The sequence below is a fragment of the Muntiacus reevesi genome, chromosome 4 (genome assembly GCF_963930625.1).
Source record: "Muntiacus reevesi chromosome 4, mMunRee1.1, whole genome shotgun sequence".
Classification (NCBI taxonomy): Eukaryota; Metazoa; Chordata; class Mammalia; order Artiodactyla; family Cervidae; genus Muntiacus; species Muntiacus reevesi.
In genome coordinates, this window is record NC_089252.1 from 8,574,971 (window position 1) to 8,591,943 (window position 16,973).

A 16,973-nucleotide genomic window follows, 5' to 3' on the forward strand; every position below is an offset into this window, starting at 1 on the left:
ACACAGTTTTTGGAAAGGGAGGATGAACGTATATAAAGTAAGTATTCAATTTAACAAAGTCACAAATGCACAAGAATAAATCCTAAGAAAGTCTAAATTAATAGGGAGAGAAGCAGAAATGAATGAAACAGAAAATAGACAATTACAAAATTCAAATAATGAACTGAGCCAAAAAGAAAAATAAAGACCTTAAAAATAATTGGTGTTAAGAGAGGAAATGCAATGCTTGGTAAGAGAAAGATGTTAATGAAATATATAGTTATTTGAAGGAAAAAAGGATTGAAGAATCTTTATCGTGACTATTTTATTAATATACTTGAATTTTATAATTTTAGATAGAGTGGATAATTTCTAAGAAAATGCAAAGTATCAAAAACAGAATAAAATATGTCAAGTTTAAGCTGCCAAAAATAGGAAGATACTTTAAAAGTATTCTAGCTTGATCTAAAATTATGGAAATTGGTTCGTAACTTAAAGAGAAAGCTTTATCAAACTTTCAAGTAAAATAAATTGCAGTATTATTTAGTCTTCTTGATGATAGAAAAAGTTAGACATTTTCTCAGTCTGGTTTGTTTGCTTGCCTATCTCTAATCCCAAAAGTGAACCAATGGCAAAATTAATAGTAAAAAATACAGTCCATGCTTAATTCTAAACAAAGATGTAAATTCAGTTACACATTTAAAGGATTACCTCGTGGCAAAGTAAAGGTTATCCCATTAATTATTTTCTTTTTGCTTCCTGAAATTTCTTAGCCCTTTTCTTAACTATTTTTTAAAACATTTTGTTCAGTTTCTATGCCACCTGCTCAGTGATTTTCACTCTTCATCATATAACCCATATACATGATTGCTTTCATATCACTTTGTTTTACCCATAAATAGTAAGTGGGGGAACTTACCATTATTTATTATATTTTTAGATGATACATGTGTGTTTGTCTTCCTGCAATATTGTATTCCACTTGAGGATAAAGATATAGTTGTATATGCCTTTGTATTACTTATAATACCTAGCATGGGATCTGGTAATATAGTAGCTATTTAAGTAATTCTTGCTGAGTTTAATTAGGTTGAAAATTAGAAAAGGAAAAGAAGGAAAATATTTAATTAAAAAGGTCATAGAAAAGAAGAGGAGAGAGTATGAGAGTTCATAATGATGTTTCCTAAGGATGTGGCACATAAGTGCCTGAAACTTCATAAATGTCTAAATGAGTAAGCGAATATTATGCAGGAGTTAAAGTAAAATTATTTTCCCCTTCCCTCAGTGCTCATGAAGATAACCACAGCTAAAAGCATTGTATCCTTATATAAATATTTTATTAGAAGGTTTTTGCCATTGTTTTCTAACAGTATTAAATGAAAAAGCTGAAACATGAAAGTGGTTAGAAAACAAGAGACATTCCCTTCTTTCCTGAGTGCCATTATTGCTGAGCCCTCCTAAATAAAAATAGATAGGAATCTAGGCACAAAACCCAGCTGACATCATTTCAGTTCAGTTCAGTCGCTCAGTTGTGTCCGACTCTTTGCGACCACATCAACCGCAGCACACCAGGCCTCCCTGTCCATCACCAACTCCTGGAGTTTACCCAAATCTATGTCCATCGAGTCGATGGTGCCATCCAACCATCTCATCCTCTGTCGTCCCCTTCTCCGCCTGCCCTCAATCCCTCCCAGCATCAGGGTCTTTTCCAATGAGTCAGCTCTTTGCATTAGGTGGCCAAAGTATTGGACTTTCAGCTTCAACATCAGTCCTTCCAATGAACACACAGGACTGATCTCCTTTAGGATGGACTGCTTGGATCTCCTTGCAGTCCAAGGGAATCTTAAGACACTTCTCCAACACCACAGTTCAAAAGCATCAATTCTTCAGCATTCAGCTTTCTTTATGGTTCAAGTCTCACATCCATACATGACTACTGGAAAAACCATAGCTTTGACTAGATGGACCTTTGTTGGCAAAGTAATGTCTCTGCTTTTTAATATGCTATCTAGGTTGGTCATAACTTTCCTTCCAAGGAGTAAGCATCTTTTAGTTTCATGGCTGCAGTCACCATCTGCAGTGATTTTGGAGCCCAGAAAAATAAAGTCAGCCACTGTTTCCCCATCTATCTGCCATGAAGTGATGGGACCGATGCCATGATCTTAGTTTTCTGAATGTTGAGCTTTCGGCCAACTTTTTTCACTCTCCTATTTCACTTTCTTTAATTTCCCACAAAGAACATGACACTTATTTTCAGTCCCAATCTTAAAAAGTATTTCATTACAGTATCATAGAGATAGTTACACTGCCTTAAAAATCCCATGCTGTACCTATTCATTCCCCCAGGCCCAAATTTCCTCAAATCCCTGGCAACCCATTGATTTTATTTGCCTTCATAGTTTTGCCTGTTTTAGAATATCATATAAATGAAATCATACAATATGTTGCATTTTCAGATATGCTTCCTTCACTTCTCAATGTGCATTTAGTCTTCCTCCATATTTTATGGTTTGTTCTTTCATGGCTGGGCAGCTCATTTCTTTTTGTTGTTGAATATCCCATTGTCTGAATATACCCAAGCTTGTTAACCCACTCACCTTCATCACCGAGATTAAGGACATCTTGGTTGCTTTCAAACTGGCAATTACAAATAAAGTTGCTGTAAAATTTTAGTACAGGTTTTTGAGTGGACATAAATTTTCAACCAACTTGGGTAACATAAGCCAGTTGCTGGATCATATGGTTAAAGTATATTTAGTTCTGCAAGAAACTATCAAATTGTCTTTCAAACTTTCCCAGTAGCAATGAGTTAGCATTTCTACTGTTCCACATCCTTGCCAGCATTTGGTGTTAATGTTTTGGATGTTAGCTGCTCTGACAGATGTGCAGTAGTAATTCACTGTTGTTTTAATATGCAAATTGCTAATGACATAACATTGAGGATCTTTTCATATACTTATTTGCCATCTGTATATCTTCTTTGGTGGGGTGTCTGTTCAAATTTGTTGTTCGTTTTTAAATTGAGTTGTTCATTTTCTTGTCATTGAGTTTTATAATTTCTTTGTCTATTTTGGATATTGGTCCTTTATTATAAATATGTAACTTTTTCTCCCAGTCTATGGCTTGTATTTTCATTCTACTAACAATATCTTTTATATAGCAGAAATGTGTTTTTAAAACACAATTTTAAGACAAATTTTTAGAGCAGTTTTAGGTTCAGAGTAAAATGAGAGGAGGGTGCAGATTTCTCATTCATCCCCTGAAACTGTGTATTTTTAAACAATATAATTTATAGGCAAATAGGGTCCAGACCCAAGGTCATATCTCATAGGGAGGTGATGAGGGCCATCAAGTCACTTGGGTGCTTGTCAACAGAATCAATGACCCCACACTAATGGCTGTACACGTCTGTCTGTGTTTCCTTGGGGTTTTCCTTAGTCAGCGAAATGAACTAAATTACAGTATTACTCTAAAACTGGCTTCAAGCCCAAATTTGTAAGAGATTTTTGCTTGCAGTTTTACTGTTTCCCTTTTCTTCTTTCTTTTTGAATAAACTCCAGGTGAACTTTTTGTATTCATTAACTCTAGATATGACTGCAGGCAGAAAATACCTAACGGGAAAAGATCTATTAATTTTCTTACCAGTCTGCCATCAGCAGAAAATGTCAAGTCATGTGGCAGACTTGAAAACTCACCTAAGGTATGGGAGGATGCTTACTGAGGCATATCAGTGTCAGCGCACCTACATCCTACCCAAAAAGCCAAAGATTAAACCGTCTGACTCTTAACTATTAAAAACATGCAAAATAGAGCCAGCAACATAAGCTAGTCCCTTCCAGCCGAATACATTTGATTTGCAAAGTGTATAAAATGTTTTCACACTCCGAAATCATTTTCAGATATTATATTCAACAATTTCCTGAAATGGTTAGCAGTTCCTTTAAAGAGATAATCACCAGCCCTTGAGCTGTATGGCATGAAAATATGTATATACAAGGACTATTTCAAAGGGCAGAATACAAACAGATCCCGTTGTGTCCCACACATCATCAAACAATTGCTTCCTCCTAATACATATTCGCCTACTGGGGAAAGGCACACAACCCTTGTCTGCTCTATTATATATTTCAGACGACCCACTCCAGTCTCATCTTAGAGCTTCTGAAATGAATAAGACATTTAAGGGCAATTACAGGAGTAAATATATATTTGTACCATTTAATTTTAGTTACAGTGTGTTGAACTTTCTGTTTAGAAATGGCATGAGAGTCCTTCTTTTGATGCATGTAGTAACTAACTCTGCTTTTTTTTTTCCTTCTTAATATGAAGATAGCAAAATGTGGTTTTATCACTAAATAGTTTCTGTTTCTGCATCTACATCTACCTTTTATAATTATGTAATTGTTTGTATCTCATTGCCTCTACATGATTATATAGTTTTATCTTTCATGTAGATGCTGTCCCAAGGTCCCAGGCATTAATGCCAATATTCCGGACATCAATTGTGGCTGTGAAGAAATCGCCATTTTGGACTTAAGGCACTATGGCTAAGGCTGCCATAAGTAAGTGCCACAGACTGGGTGGCTTAAACAACCTAAGTTTATTTTCCCACAGTTTTGGAGGCTTGAAGTCTAAGATCAAGATGCCAGCAGGGTTGACTGCTCCTGAGGGACATGAGAAACGATTTCTTGCAGGTCTCCTTCTCTGCTTTAGAGATGGTTGCGCTCTCTCTGTGTTTCACGTCAGCTTCCCTCCGTCTGTATCTTTATCCAAATAGTCCTGTTGCTATAAGGGCACAAATCATATTGGATTAAAGCAAACAAACATTGGTGACCTTACCTTAATTACCTCTACAAAAACCCTATCTTCAAATACTGTCACGTTCCAAGGTACCTGGGGGTAGGATTTCAAGGTATGAATTTCCTGCCAGGCTATAGTTACCGGGCATGGGTGGGAGTGATCTGTAAATAGGGGCTGACAGCTTTGACACCGTCTTGGAATAGTTTTTCCTTCCTCGTGGAGCACAGCAGTAGTAGGTTAACACTCTTGCTCATAAGCATGTTTGGTATGGTCTGTATGTCTTTCTTAAAACACAAGTGCATACAGGCACTGAGAGTGAATAAAATCTGCAAACTGCTTGTTTAAATTTCCCATTTTTTAGGAATCTGTTTGATTTTTATGTCTTTAATGACAGATGCTTGTTGCTTTATATTCCAAATAACACAAAATAAAATCCTAATGGGATTTCAGCATGGGTTCCCAGGTTTTTGCTTTCTTCAAGCAAGGAACTATAATATGAATAAACTTTGTTACTTGTCACACAAATAACCTACAGGAAATTGCAATGGGATGCCTTTATTAATCACTAGAGTTATGATACAGGATCCTGGCAACCTCCAGTAGTGGCTAAATAGTTTATTTACTATTCTTGGTAGTAATAATAATAATAAAAATAGCTCATGTACTCTAGCATCTTTGATATTTTAATGCCTGCCATCATCATTCTTTCTGATGCTCGTGTATCCATCTATCTATCCATCTATCCAGCTTGACTGAGGGATAACTGACAAATAAAATGGTAAGATATTTATGTCTACAACATAATTATCTGATACAGGGAAATGTCATAACAGAAGTACTTCCATGGAATTAACTAACACATTGTACATCACGTATTTATCTTTTTTTTTGCCATGGCACGCAGCATGTGGCCTCTTAGTTCCCAATCAGGGATTGAAACTGTGCCCCTAAACTGGAAGTGCAGAGTCTGAACCACTGGATTGCCAGAGAGGGCCCTATCTCCTTTTGTTTGTGGTGTGGACTTTTTTTGTTGTTGCTGGCAAAATAATGTCTCTGCTTTTTATTTTTATTTTTGTAAATTAATTAATTTATTTTAATTGGAGGCTAATTACTTTACAATATTGTAGTGGTTTTTGCCATACATTGACATGAATCAGCCACGGGTGTACATGCGTTCCCCATCATGAACCCCCTCCCACCTCCCTCCCCATCCCATCCCTCAGGGTCATCCCAGTGCACCAGCCCTGAGCGCCCTCTCTCATGCATCGAACCTGGGCTGGCGATCTGTTTCACATATGGTAATATACATGTTTCAATGCTATTCTCTCACATCATCCCACACTCACCTTCTCCCACAGAGTCCAAAAGTCTGTTCTTTACATCTGTGTCTCTTGCTGTCTCGCATATAGGGTCATCATTACTGTCTTTCTAAATTCCATATATATGCACTATTATACTGTATTGGTGTTTTTCTTTCTGACTTACTTCACTCTGTATAATAGGCTCCAGTTTCATCCACCTCATTAGAACTGATTCAAATGAATTCTTTTTAATAGCTGAGTAACATCCCATGGTGTATATGTACCACAGCTTTCTTATCCATTCATCTGCCGATGGACATCTAGGTTGCTTCCATGTCTTAGTTATTGTAAACAGTGCTGTGATGAACACTGGGGTACACGTGTCTCTTTCAATTCTGGTTTCCTTGGTTTTGTGTGTGAACTTTTAAAGCCTACTCTCTCAGCAAATTTCAATTAAACAGTACCATGTTATCTGCTATAGTCATTTTGTTGTACATCAGACACTCAGAACTTACTCATCTTATGAATAAAAGTTCATACCAGTTTACCAGCTTCTTCCTTTACCCATGCCCCCTCACAACCAGTTTTCTACTCTCTGTTTTTGTGAGTTGACTTCTTTTCAGATCCCAAGATAAGTGATACATTTAGGTTATATTAAAACTTAAGAAATAGATAATAATGCCTTCTTCTCAGAAGACAAGAGCCTGGGTCACAGAGAAGTTAGCTACCTTAGCCTATTGCACACAGAGTTGAGACTTGAGTTTGGTGCATTTCCCTCCAAAGCCCGTGCCCTAACATATTCATATATTGACCTCCAGAGTTCTGTTGAGTTGGAAGTCAAAAGATACGCATTTAAATAGCAATTATGTACTTATGTTGCTGTAAACCATAAGCCACTATACAAGTGCAAAGTATCACAAGCCACACATCATATAAAGTTTGTCATCTTTTAACTTTGTCTGTATCACTTACTGCTATGTGGTTGTTTTTTTTTTTAAATTTCTGAATTATGTGACCATACTAATCTATCTTTTTTCTCATTGCTTCTGGTATGGTGGTACTGTGAGGTGTGCTGACTTCCGCACGGAAAAACAAACTTTCCTGATCCTTATGTTATAACACTTTAAACTTGAAATCAAGTTGAAAACAACATAAGGAGGGACTAAAGCTGAGTAGGATTAGCAAAAACAAGTGCAAAAGCCCACAAAGAGAGTTAGTTACTTCTAAGATTAGAATGATGTGACGAAAATAGTTTGGGAGTGAAACATCCTTGTACGCACGAGGGAAAAATGAAGTGAAAACACCAGCAACTGTACCTTTGAGGCCAGGTAAAGTTAACTAACTGCAGAATATGTTAAAACGATAAATCACTCTGCAAACACGGAGTGTTATAACTCATAGTCGTTCAAATGAAGGTGCTATCTTGAGATATATCTGCTAATGTTTCCATATGGTGCCGATCAGGCACTTCCCCTAGAGGGACAGAAAACCGAGATAGAGGTAAGTTGTACTCCTTCTTCGGCAAGTTTTTTGGCATCAGTCAAAATCTATCAAACAGCCGAGTGCAGTGAGAGGCCATGTGCACCAGAACAAAGGAGGATTTGCTAGAACTCTTTTATCTGAACTCCACTTAGAGGGAGAGTTTGTTGTGTGACTTCACGGTAATCCTATAACAGCCATGCTCAACATGTTCACACGCTTTCTCTCCAGCTTTGGCCTTGAATAAATTTTCATCATCTTCAGAAATCATATCCATTTTTAAAAGATGAGAATGCCTCAGTTTCCCAAATGCAAAAAAAAAAAAAAAAAGTTACACAGATTGTGAAGAAATTGTCCACTGAGATTTGAAAAATAAACAGCATTGGAATACTTGAAATACACAAACGACTTTCTGGGACTCCCTTGAATTGAACATTTAACTAGACACAAAACTTTATTCTTTTATTTATTAAAGATGTATGGAGCATTCAGTTAAGCACAGAGAATGCAAAAACAATAATTCAGAGTTGCAAATTTGGTGCAGTTTGTTCTGGTATGTTTATGAAAATCCTTGCACGTATATTGAAAAATCTCTTGTTACATTATGGTTAGTACCTGGTCAGTAAAGTGAAGACAAATGGATTTGACATGTATCAACCTTGTTACTTGCCTTTCTAAGCCTTAAATTTGATCTCTGTAAATTTATTCACAGATTGGTTTTGAAAGATACATAAGGTGATATCAAATTCCTCAGCCTAGTGCCAGGCACACAATAAGCCCTCAATAAAAAACCAGCATGAGAGCTATTTGTTATTCTTTTTAGATTTTTTAATCACAACATTTTTTGTTGTTGTTGTTGTTGTTTTTTGTTCTTTTTTTGTAAGATCCTGGTTTTATTTATTTATTTATTTTTTCAGTGGGTTTTGTCATACATTGATATGAATAAGCCATAGAGTTACACGTATTCCCCATCCCGATCCCCCCTCCCACCTCCCTCTCCACCCGATTCCTCTGGGTCTTCCCAGCCCACCAGGCCCGAGCACTTGACTCATGCATTCCACCTGGGCTGGTGATCTGTTTCACCATAGATAATATATATGCTGTTCTTTCGAAACATCCCTTGATTCATGGACTTAACATTCCAGGTTCCTATGCAATATTGCTCTTTACAGCATCAAACCTTGCTTCTATCACCAGTCCCATCCACAACTAGGTCTTGTTTTTGCTTTGACTTCATCCCTTCATTCTTTCTGGAGTTATTTCTCCACTGATCTTTAGTAGCATATTGGGCACCTACCGACCTGGGGAGTTCATCTTTCAGTGTCCTATCATTTTGCCTTTTCATACTGTTCATGGGGTTCCCAAGGCAAGAATACTGAAGTGGTTTGCCATTCCCTTCTCCAGTGGACCACATTCTGTTAGACCTCTCCACCATGACCTGTCCATCTTGGGTGGCCCTGCAGGGCATGGCTTAGTTTCACTGAGTTAGACAAGGCTGTGGTCTTGTGATCAGATTGGCTAGTTTTCTGTGATTGTGGTTTCAATCTGTCTGCCCTCTGATGCCCTCTTTCAGTGCCTACCATCTTACTTGAGTTTCTGAGAGTTGCACTATAAAGAAAGCTGAGTGCCAAAGAAGTGATGCTTTTGAACTGTGGTGTTGGAGAAGACTCTTGAGAGTTCCTTGGACTGCAAGGAGATCCAACCAGTCCATCCTAAAGGAGATCAGTCCTGGGTGTTCATTGGTAGGACTGATTTTGAAGCTGAAACTTCAATATTTTGGCCATCTAATGCAAAGAGCTGACTCATTGGAAAAGACCCTGATGCTGGGAAAGATTGAGGGCAGGAGGAGAAGGGGTCGACAGAGGATGAGATGGTTGGATGGCATCACCGACTCGATGAACATGGGTTTGGGTGAACTCCAGGAGTTGGTGATGGACAGGGGGACCTGGCATGCTGCGGTTCATGGGGTCACAAAGAGTTGGACATTACTGAGCGAATGAACTGAACTGAACTGAAGTAAACTTTGCATATATTACATTAGTTAAGACTCTCCAGAAACCTAAAAAGTAGATAGTAATGACTTCATTTCACAGGTTAATAAAGTAGCCACAGAGAAGTTAATTGACTTGTAGCCTGTTTCACAGAGAGTTAAGACTTGAATTAGGTGCATCCAACTCCAAGATTCATGCTATACTTAGCACAACATCAGTTCAGTCCCTCGGTTGTGTCCAACTCTTTGCGATCCCGTGGACTGCAGCACACCAGGCTTCCCTGTCCATCATCAACTCCCAGAGCTTGCTCAAACTTATGTCATTGAGTTGGTGATGCCATCCAACCATCTTATCCTGTGTTGTCCCCTTCTCTTCCTGCCTTCAATCTTTCCCAGAATCAGGGTCTTTTACAATAAGTCAATTCTTGAGTCAGGTGGCCAAAGTATTGGAGCTTCAGCTTCACCATCAGTCCTTCCAATGAATATTCAAGACTGATTTCCTTTAGGATTGACTGGTTTGATCTTGTAGCCCAAGGGACTCTCAAAGGTCTTCTCCAACACCACAGTTCAAAAGCATCAATTCATCAGCATTCAGTTTTCTTTATGGTTCAACTCTCACATCCATACATGACTACTGGAAAAACCATAGCTTTGACTAAATGGACCTTTGTTGGCAAAGTAATGTCTCTGCTTTTTAATATGCTGTCTAGGTTGATCATAGCTTTTCTTCCAAGGAGCAAGTGTCTTTTCATTTCATGGCTGCAGTCACCATCTGCAGTGATTTTTGAACCCAATAAAATAGTTTGTCACTCTTTCCATTGTTCCCCCATCTATTTTCTATGAAGTGATGGAACTGGATGCCATGATCTTAGTTTTCTGAATGTTGAGATTTAAGCCAACTTTTTCACTCTCCTATTTCACTTTCATCAAGAGGTTCTTTAGTTCCTCTTCGCTTTCTGCCATAAGGGTGAAATACTTAATATAACATATTGTTTTCCATATAGTTTCTGTTTATTTGGAGGAGGTCACATCCAAAGATATGGATTTGAATAGCAATTATATCTTTGTTCTTTTATTTCCCATTAAAGCCATAGTTCCAAGAAGGCAAGAATGTTTTATGGACACTCTATGGCTCCGAGTAACTCCTCAGTAAATATATGTTTAATAAATAACTGAAATAGAATAGTAAGTTATATATGATCCTCAACTTTTTATGAAGTTGATATAAAAAATTGTACTATAGGGAATTAAAAGAAGGGCTTCCCTTGTGGCTCAGCTGGTAAAGAATCTGCCTGCAATGCAAGTGAATTCCCTTGTAGCTTGGCTGGTAAAGAATCTGCCTGCAATGCAGGAATCCACTTGGATTCCTGGGTTGGAAAGATCCGCTGGAGAAGGGATATGCTACCCACTGAAACGCCAATACTTTAGTCACCTGATGTGAAGAACCGACTCATTGGAAGAGATCCTGATGTTGGGAAAGATTGAAGACAGGAGGAGAAGGGGACGACAGAGAATGAGACGGTTGGATGGCATCACCGATGTGATGAACATGAATTTGAGTAGGCTCTGGGAGTTGATGGACAGGGAAGCCTGGCATGCTGCTGTCATAAAGAGTTGGACATGACTGAGCGACTGAACTGAACTGAACTGGACTCATTCCAGTATTCTTGGGCTTCCCTGGTGGCTCAGACAGTAAAGAATTTGCCAGCAATGCAGGAGACCTGGGTTTGATCCCTGGGTTGGGAAGATCCCCTGGAGGAGGGCATGGCAACCCACTCTAGCATTCTTGCCTGGAGAATCCCTATGGACTGAGGAGCCTGGTGGGCTACAGTCTATGTGGTCACAAAGAGTTGGACATGACTGAGCGACTTAGCACAGCACGGCACAGGGAGGAGCATGATGCTGGATGGAGTGTTAACAAAAGAGAGTATGAGTTAGTCTGTGGGACCTGTTGGTTGGGGAGGATAGAGCAAGGAGAATGGAGGACACGTTCCATGAATGCATGTTCAAGATAGACCAGATGGCTTGAGTCATTCCTCCACGTGGCTAGAGAAAATAATACCAGATGGTAATATGCAGCTTGACTTCTTGAACATGAGACAAAGTGGGTTGACATTACCCTGTAGAAATAGAGGGTGGAACTATAAAGGGAGTCCGTGGAATTCTCCAGGCAAGAATACTGGAATAGGTAGCCATTTTCCTCTCCAGGGTATTTTCCTGACCCAGGGATCAAACCTGGGTCTCCTGCATTGCAGGCAGATTCTCTATCATCTGAGTTACCGGGGAAGTCCAGAAAGGGAGTGGAGGAATCAAGTGGTTTTTCAGAGCTTACAGAGCAAGTTTCTTTCTCTGACCTAACGTGCTCTGGGATTGTGTCAGTATAATCTAAGAATGCTCACTATTAGTTCTATTGATACAGATGCCTAGTACCATGTATAAAGACTGAGACAGGGAGTGTTGCAACTGTCTTCAAAGAAAAGGAAAGGCAATGGTTTCCTTATCCCTTGCAGAGCTTTCTTTCTGTCCAAGGGAAAGGATTCCTTGTAGTTATTTGTGATGCAGTTTTTTCTGAGGAAGGATGGGCTGGGAGATCAAACTGCTCATATTTTGTTGGGCAAAGCACTGCCCACGGGGGCTATGCTGGGCCTTGGGGCTTCTTTCACATTCGCAGAGGTCAGGGCTCTTTGTTTTCAGGAGTGTGGCACTGCTTCTGTCGAGGCACTGCAGTGCTCCTTGGCAAGCACTTGTTCTGAGCAGGAAATTCGAATGGAGAGGAGAATTATCTCTGTGAAAATACAGTAGGTCACATTGATCATGTGGAAGACAAGGGGTGTAAAATCCTGAACACTAACTCATTCTGATCTGTCTGATTGTATGTTTCTTAGAGTGCGTTTAGTGCCTTGTGGCTAGAATATTCTGACGCTACATTGTGATTACAAAATGTGCTGTTATATTTCCTGGTTATTTGCTTGTCTCTCTTATCTTAATGAAAATATGCATTTGTCCATCTGGACCTCACTCACACCTGCCTTCACTGTCAAGTTCATGGATATGGGGTCGTTCATAACTCAGGAACACTCCTTGTTAACCCTCTGCAGTCACCAGCCATAGGGAGGTTCAGTTAGTTTCCCAAGATGGATAGCAATTCCTTCTTCTCTACTCTGAATTCCAAAGATAATTTCCATACCTTTCTTACTGGTCACTTATAGTAGTTCCTTGACTTTTTTTTCCCTTATTTCTTCCTCACCTTCTCTGCTGCCACATTCTCCATGTGTCCCACATGCTGGCTACTCTCTTCCAGTCTCTGCAGCCGCTTGTTTTTATCTCCACGCCTTAAATGCTGGTATTCTTTAGGGTTCCCTCTCTGGTCCTATGACTCCTCATAGGGAACCCCATTTGCCTCTGCAAACTAATCACATGCTGGCTACTCTCTTCCAGTCTCTGCAGCCGCTTGTTTTTATCTCCATGCCTTAAATGCTGGTATTCTTTAGGGTTCCCTCTCTGGTCCTCTGACTCCTCATAGGGAACCCCATTTGCCTCTGCATACTAATTTCCAAATCCCTGCTTAGACTTGTGATTTATCTCCTAAAGTCCCATAGACAAAGGAGGGCAGTATTTCTAGTTTTAGCTCACTTTTTGTTCTTTAATCTAGTTGATATTTCTATTACTCTAACTCATGGATATAATTTTCCTAGCTGTACTACACAGATCCAGAGAATCTTTTTAACCCTTTCAATCTCTTCGTCCACACACCCATTCCCTCCATATACCATCATGAGCTCAGCTAGGTGGAACACCTTTCCAAGATATTTTTATACTATGACTACAGTTATCTTCCTTTTTTACTATTATCTTTCAGCTTTCAAATCTTTAGTAGCTTCCTTTTGCTCCAGGATAAATCCTGACTTCTTAAAATTCCTTTCTATGCCTATCCTTACACTTATGATCTCACACTCTACATTCTGACCACACTCAACATCTCTTAACATTTTACTCTTACTTCAAATACCTCTACCTCCCACCATAACCATTCAGGTTTGTGTGAGGAGCCTGTGGTTGACATCATGGTGTTCTTCCTGAAATCTTGCTATCATTCTCCAATGCTATGCAGTTTGAGAAACTGTACCTAACTCTAGGGTTGGACCCTGATAGATCCAAGTTCTTGTAGCTCAGTCCTCAGGGAATCAGGGACTCCTCCACTGGCCAGTCATAAAACAAATTTAGTTTATGGTGACTGGAATGTTCTAAAAAGGAGATAGAATTGAAAATATGTGTTCTATTATCACCAATACATGAATTCCCTTATAGTCTTTATTATACTGTGATAACTACTTTTTGGTTTGTCTGTGATATCCACCAGCTACAACACAGTGGTTGGTACACAAAAGGCTCTCAAAAAATACTACCACACACAAAGATGAGGATCCAGTGTTGAAAAGGGAGAATAAATAAACTCCCTTTAAAAGGCACCAAATATTGATTGTTTAGGGACAAAACACAGGGTACACACAGCAGTGCTAAAAGAGAATCTGATAGCTTTAATGTATACATTAAAAAAGAAGAAAGACCTTAAATCAACAAGCTAACTTTCAACTCAAGAAACCAGAAAAAGAACAAACTAAACTCAGAGCTAACAGAAAGAAGGAAATAAAGATTATAGCAGAAATAAATCAAATAGAGAATAGAAAAAAATCAATGAAACTGAGTTGATTTGTTGAAAAGTTCAACAAAATTGAAAAAATCTTAGCTGGACTACCTAATAAAACAGGGAGAAGACTCAAGTAACTAAAATCAGAAAAGAATATATATAACGAACAATTGTATGCCAGCAACTTGGACAATTGAGAGGAAATGAATAAATTCCTAAGAACACACAATCTATCTAAATACTCATGAAAAATAAAAAACTGGAGCATACCAATAACAAATAAAGAAACTGAATTGGTAATCAAACTTCCCAGCACAGAAAAGTTTGGGGTCAGTTTGACCTCCCTAGAGAAGACTATGACATTTAAAGAAGAATTAATACCAATCCTCCTGAAACTCTTCAAAAATAATACTGGAGAGGAGGGAATAATTCCAAACTCATTCTGTAAGACCAGCATTACCCTGATACTAAAGTCAGACACAGACACTGCAAAAAAGGAAAAAAAAAAACAAACAAAACCTCATACAGACTAATAGCCTTGATTATATTGATGCTAAAGTCCTCAACAAAATACTATCAAACTAATTCTGACAGCATATTAAAAGATTATACACCATAACCAAGTTGGATTAATTCACGGAGCCTGGTAGCAGTTACACATTTTAAAATGCAATTACTGTTGTAGGATAAGTTATAAAGCTATTAGCTACCATTTATTGAATAGTGTGTTCAGATTTAATGGATGGTTAATATATTCTAAATAACATTTTTATGATTGTAAATGTAGAGTATGCTCATAGCTGAAAACTAAAGAAATGTAGTGAGCTTTAGAGAAGAAAATATGACTTCCCTTCTTCTCAAATGTAGGCTAGATTACAGTGTTGATTTTCCTCAAATGAAGAATGCTTTATTTTCCATCAGGCAGGAAAGGTAACGGTAATTAAAACGGAGGGAAGAAAGGTCCTACTCTTCCTCCGGGAGTCAAAATTTGATGTTGGTGAAGATTTAAATGCTAGTGAGTGCTAGTCGATTCCTGTAGAAACTGAAACTAGCTTTTGTCCTGTCTTAACTTATGTAGGGTTTCTTCCTGGATTTACTCTTTTAAGGCCACCAAAGCAGTGGCTCCTTACAATGACAGTATCATTGTAAGGTATTGATAGGTATGGGGGGGGGGGGTTCTTCCCATGTGGTGCTAGAGGTAAAGAACCTACCTGCCAATGCAAGAAACATAGGTTTGATCCCTGAGTTGGGATGATCCCCTGGAGGAAGGCACGGTGACCCATGGAGAGTCATGGAGGTCACAAAGAGTCAGACACGACATAGTGCATACACATACCTGAATGTGTGTGCTTGTTGGGTTGTCGGTTAAGTTGTGTCTGACTCCTGGGACCCTATGGACTATAGCCCGCCAGGCTCCTCCGTCCATGGGTCTCCAGGCAAGAGTACTGGAGTGGGTTGCCATGCCCTTCTCCAGGGGATTTTCCCGACCCAGGGATTGAACCTGCATCTATTGCACCTCCTGCAATAGTTCATAGTGGTTAATGTTTATTTTCCAAAACATAAATACAAATCAATAAAGTATAGTATATAAATATTCATCTATATATGTACATATGAGGGATACCTGTTAGAAAAACAAGCTTCTGAACAGAAGGATGAAAACTTAGCCAGGTTTTGTTTCTCAGTTATCCAAGTAACCAGATTGTATATGATTATTAATTTTTCAACATTTAATGTATGATTGTATCAGTCCCAAGCTTAGAAAGAAAAAACTGCAAGAATAGCAAATAGAACTTATTTTAAAGTAGATGGCAATGTGATGCTCCATCACCCCTCCACACGAATGCTGTTTCCTGTAAACAAGGGCATTTTCCTACATGATTTTGATTTAGTCATCAAAATCAGGAAGTTAACAGATAATCACTACTGTCTAACCGTCAGATGCCGTTCAAGTTTTGCCATTTTTTGCAATAATGTTTTGTATAGCAAAAGGATACATGTCCAAAGTCTTGTGTTGTGTTAGTCAGTTACCTTTAATTGCCTTCAATTTGTGACACTTCTTCAAATTTCTTTTGATTTCCTTGACCTTGCTACTTTAAGATTACAGGCTCGTCAGCTTATTGAGTGCTCCTCAATTTGAGTTTGCCTGGTGTTTCATCATGACAAGATCCAGGTTATGAATGGTTTGAAGGTAGGTCAGAGGAGGGATGCCAAGCTCTCCTTGCTACATCCTATCAGGAGACATTTATTTTGATTTGTCTTATTACAGTAGAGCACTTGGTTAAGGTGAATTCTGCCCAGCTTCTCTGTAAAATTATCATTCTACCCTAATTAAATAATCATTACATTTACTTTGCAAGTGTAAGTTAGTCCCTCAGTCGTATCTGACTCTTTGTGATACCATGGACTGTAACCCACCAGGCTCCTCGGTCCCTGGAATTCTCCTGGCAAAAATACTGGAGTGGGTTGCCATTTCCTTCTCCAGGGGATCTTCCCAACCCAGGGATCGAACCCAGGTCTCCTGCATTGCAGGCAGACGCTTTACCAACTGAACCACCAGGGAAGCCACGTTTACTTTGAACAGTGCTTATTTTAAAAAAAAAATAAAAAAATAAACACTTACTTTTAACAGTGCCTATTTTTTCACTTAATATTGCACTGTCAACATTTTTCATGACATTAATATCCCTAAATTTTTTAATGCTGTGTATCATTCTATTGTGCACCTTTGTATACCATTATATAAACTGTGTCTGTGTGTGTTACTATCTACATT

The 16,973-nt window shown here is 38.6% G+C and overlaps 1 non-coding gene across 1 annotated transcript; it reads right to left on the reverse strand.

Annotated features, from left to right (window-relative positions):
- Positions 1-16,688: 16,688 nt before the first annotated feature.
- On the reverse strand, positions 16,689-16,760 carry TRNAC-GCA (transfer RNA cysteine (anticodon GCA)). Its single transcript has one exon. It is a non-coding gene; the product is annotated as a tRNA-Cys (tRNA).
- Between the last annotated feature and the right edge of the window lie 213 nt (positions 16,761-16,973).